Source organism: Physeter macrocephalus, chromosome 11, assembly GCF_002837175.3.
Source record: "Physeter macrocephalus isolate SW-GA chromosome 11, ASM283717v5, whole genome shotgun sequence".
Classification (NCBI taxonomy): domain Eukaryota; kingdom Metazoa; phylum Chordata; class Mammalia; order Artiodactyla; family Physeteridae; genus Physeter; species Physeter macrocephalus.
Genome location: NC_041224.1, coordinates 41,956,233 through 41,960,818, shown reverse-complemented (window position 1 = coordinate 41,960,818; position 4,586 = coordinate 41,956,233). Strand labels below are relative to the sequence as shown.

General features: G+C 39.0%; 1 long non-coding RNA gene across 1 annotated transcript; it reads right to left on the bottom strand.

The window, feature by feature from the left end:
* Positions 1–2,062: 2,062 nt before the first annotated feature.
* Positions 2,063–4,493, bottom strand: LOC129392525 (uncharacterized). The gene is made up of 3 exons (XR_008618554.1): positions 4,425–4,493; positions 3,801–3,854; positions 2,063–2,835 (listed from the first exon to the last, which is right to left on the bottom strand). It is a non-coding gene; the product is annotated as an uncharacterized lncRNA (long non-coding RNA).
* Between the last annotated feature and the right edge of the window lie 93 nt (positions 4,494–4,586).

Here is a 4,586-nt window from a genome sequence, read left to right as displayed (position 1 = left end):
GGCCACAACAGAGGGAGGCCCGCATACCACAAAAAAAAAAAAATAATAAAAATGAAGGCACTTAGAAAAAATTAAAGACTCTTAGATCCATATTTGGAAGTTAGAAAAGAACAACAAAACAAAAGAGAGTAGGAAGAAGAATTATCACAAAAACTAAAATTGAAAAATAGAATAGCAGAAAAACAAACTCCAAAGCTGGTTCTTTGACAAGTTCAACAAAACAGACAAATCCCTCGTGAGCCTGACTTAGAAAAAAAGAAAGCAAAATTATGTAAGGTTAGGAATGAGAAAAGTAAACAACCACATATGCAGAACAGATTTTTTAAATCATAAGATAATTCTATGTCTAACACAATGACAACTAATTTGAAAAACCTTTTGGAAATGGATGACTTCCAAGCAAAGTATAAATTATAATTGATCCAGAAAAAGTAGAATAGATGAGTAATTCAATTATCATAGAAGAGAGTAGACACCTTGTTTAAAATTCACATGTAATAATGCTTCATGTAACATAGTTTCACAACCAAGTTCTCTATTCAGTCTTAAAAGAGCAGATAATTCTAAAGTTACTTAAATTATTTCAGACCATAGAAAAATGTGAAATGCTCCCTAATTTATTTTAAGGGATCTCATATAATTTTAAATACCAACATACAATTAACATAGTACCAAAAAATCTACATACCAATCTCACTAATAAGAGATATATTCTAAATAAAATATCAATAAATGGCACTTAGGAGTGTATCAAAAGAATAATATACTTTGACCAAATAAAGTTATTTGAAGAGCCTATCAGTATTTTGATAGGCACTGTTTCAAAAATTTTTATCATAAACTTTTATCTTTAATACACTGAATTTTCTCATCCTGGAACATGAAAATCTCCATTTACTTAAGTCTTTCATGTCTTTCAATAATATTTCATATTTCCCATAAAAGTCTTGTACATCTTTTGCTCAGGTAATTCTGATAGGTTCCTTTTTTTTCTATTTTATTACTGGTATATAAGAAAATTTTAAGTTTTTATATGTTGATTTAGCCACTTGGCTGAACCATTTAATTAGTTCTAATAGTTTGTCATTTCATTCTCCTGCATTTTCTAGAGAGAAAATCACATCATCTGAAAATAATATTTTTGCTTCTTCCTTTCCTAATCTTTTTTATCTTTTTCTTGTTTTGTTGCGTTGGCTAGAAAATCTAACACAATGTTGAAATTGGCAGAGAAAGTGGGTATCCATTTTTCCCTGACTTTAATGGGAATTTCTCTAATGCTTCATCGTTCTGTACAATATTTACTATAGATTTATGGTGCCTTTTATCAACTGTTATTTATCCTTTCCCATTTTGCTGAAAGTGTTTTAAGTAGATACTGAATTTTTTCAGAAAACATTTTATCAGTTGAGATGATCATACAATTTTTAAACCTCTAAACTATACAAGTGATTTACAGCAACAGATTTTCTTTTCTTTCTTTCTTTTTCTTGTTTTTTTTCAGTTTTTGGCCGCACCCCGCAGCATGTGAGATCTTAGTTCCCTGACCAGGGATCAAACCCGTGCCTCCTGCATTGGAAGGCAGAGTCTTAACCACTGGACCACCAGGGAAGTCCCAGATTTTCTAATATTAAATAATTTCATAAGTGCTTTCTTGTTCCAAATGAAGTGCAGGATTGAATTTGCTAATATTTTACTTTAGAGCTTTGTATCTATGTGAGTTTGGTCTCTAGCATTTTTTTTTCTTCCCCTTGTGCTGTATTTATCAGGTTTTTCTATCAGGGGAATGCTAACAATAAAAATAAGTTGAACTACAATGAGGTATCACTTCACACAGGTCAGAATGGCCATCATCAAAAAGTCTACAAATAATAAATGCTGGAGAGGGTGTGGAGAAAAGGGAACCCTCCTATACTGTTGGTGGGAATGTAAATTGGTGCAGCCACTATGGAGAACAGTCTGGAGGTTCCTTAAAAAACTAAGAATAGAACTACCATATGACCCAGCAATCCCACTACAGGGCATATACCCTGAGAAAACCATAATTCAAAAGAAGTCAGCCGATGCAGGGGACACGGGTTCGTGCCCCGGTCCGGGAGGATCCCACGTGCCGCAGAGCGGCTGGGCCCGTGAGCCATGGCCGCTGAGCCTGCGCATCCGGAGCCTGTGCTCTGCAACGGGAGAGGCCACAGCAGTGAGAGGTCCACATACCACAAAAAAATAAATAAATAAACTAAAAATAGAGTTACCATATGATCCAGCACTCCTGGGCATATATCCAGAAAAGTAAAAAACTCCAATTCTAAAAGATACATGCACCCCAATGTTCACAGCAGCACTATTTATAATACCCAAGACATGGAAGCAACCTAAATGCCCGTTGACAGATGAATGGATAAAGAAGATGTGGCATATATATACATACACACACACACACACACACACACACACACACACACACACACATATCTATGGACTATTACTCAGCCATAAAAAAGAATGAAATAACGCCATGTGTGGCAGCAACATGGATAGACTTAGAGATTATCATACTAAGTGAAGTCAGTCAGGCAGAGAAAGACAAATATCATATGATATCACTTATATGTGGAATCTAAAAAACTGATACAAATGAACTTATTCACAAAAGAGAAATAGACACAGACATAGAAAACAAATTTAGATTACCAAAGGGGAAATGGGGGGAAGGATATATTAGGAGGTTGGGATTAACATACACACTGCTACTATATATAAAATAGATAAACAACAAGGACCTACTGTATAGCACAGAGAACTATATTCAATATCTTGTAATAACCTACAGTGGAAAAGAATCTGAAAAAGAATACATGAATATATATATTAATCACTTTGCTGTACACCTGAAACTAACAGAACATTGTAAATCAACTATACTTCAATTTAAAAAAATTTTTAAAAGTACGTTGAACAACTCTCCTCCCCCACCTCATTTCACACCACAATTTCCATGACAAAAAAAAATCAACAAGTAAAAATCATGCAGCTTGAAAGCAGCATTCCAGGAATAAAGGACAGCATGATCAGGGACACCAGGATGAAAAAGCACAGGATATGCTCAGAGGATAGGGTTTACAACTTCTTAAACTGGAATAAGTAACACAAAGTAAGTTTGGCCCAAGCTGCTAATTAATCTTCAAAGCACAACCCCCCTGCACTCAATTTATTCATTTTATATACAGAACAGGCTCCGAACTCCAGCCTGCATTCAAGATCCCTCCTGCTTTAACCTAACTTCTTTTTACTTTCCAACCTGTGCTTGTCTGTGATGTCTGTTTGCCTAGCATGCTGTCTATGATGGTCTATGATGGCACATCCAAATCATACCCACCTATCAAGGGGATAGCCCAAATGTCCATGAAAACTTCTCAGATCCAATGAAATTATATTTGAATTCACTGGTACTACAGCTATTTATTGTCAGCGTTTGGCTTGCCTACTTCTCAAGCTCTTTGACAGCTATACTGGGTTGTACAGTGTCACATTCCCCCCACCCCTACCCCATTCATATCCTTCCTGGACCTTAGAATGTGACTTTATCTGGAAATAGTGTCATTGCAGATATATTTAGTTAAGATCAGGTCATTCTGGAGTAGGATGGGCCCTTTATCCAATGGGACTAGTGTTCTTTTAAGAGGTGAGACACAGACCACCACATGAGAACAGAGTTAAGAGACTGGAGGAAGGCATGTACAAGCCAAAGAACACCAAGGATTTCTGGACAGCACCAGAAACTAAGAAGGGGCAAGGAAGGGTTTTACCTAGTCTCAGAGGATCCTGCTGACACCTTTATTTCGGCCTTCCAGCCTCCAGAACTGTGAGAAAATAAATACCTGTTGTTTTAAGGCACCCAATGTGTGTCACTCCGTTATGACAGCCCTAGGAAACTAAGACAACAGCAATTTTAATTTCTAATTTACCTTCCCAACCCAAAGACTGCCATATTCATAGACCAGCCCAGGACTACGTAGGCGCTCAATCCCGGCGGTGGTAAAGGAATGAGTGAGCTTCAACAGTCCTACTAATCAAGAATTACCAGGCGCTTATGAGCTACTGCTGTGAGATGCACAGCCAACGCTCAGCAAATGGTAGCCATTATTGCGGCAAGATATGGGGCTACACAGATAAACGAAAGACAGTAAGAAACTAAATACAGCAAGGGGCAGGTGGAGCAAGGCCAGAAACACGTGCAGCTGGGGGGGTAGCGGGCCTCGATTCCCCGGAGGATCCCCGTGGGAGAAGTGGGTTGTTTTCTGAATAGATGGAGTCTCCAAGCCGCTCTCTCAAGCCCCACTGAACGACTCCCAGGCCTCTCCGGCCGTGGACACAGCAACAAACACACCCCTCCCCCAACCCGCGTCCCTAGTTCCTCTAGACCACCCTACCGGTCGTACAGCAGCCCTCCCAGAAAGCGTCAACCACTTAGTTCTCTCCGCGCCTGCGCGCGGCGCCTCGATGCGACCCGCCACCTCACGCTACTGCGTGGGGCGGGACTTTCTCCCGGCGCCCCGGAAAGCGGAAAGAGCTCTTTTCCGCCGGAAGGAGAA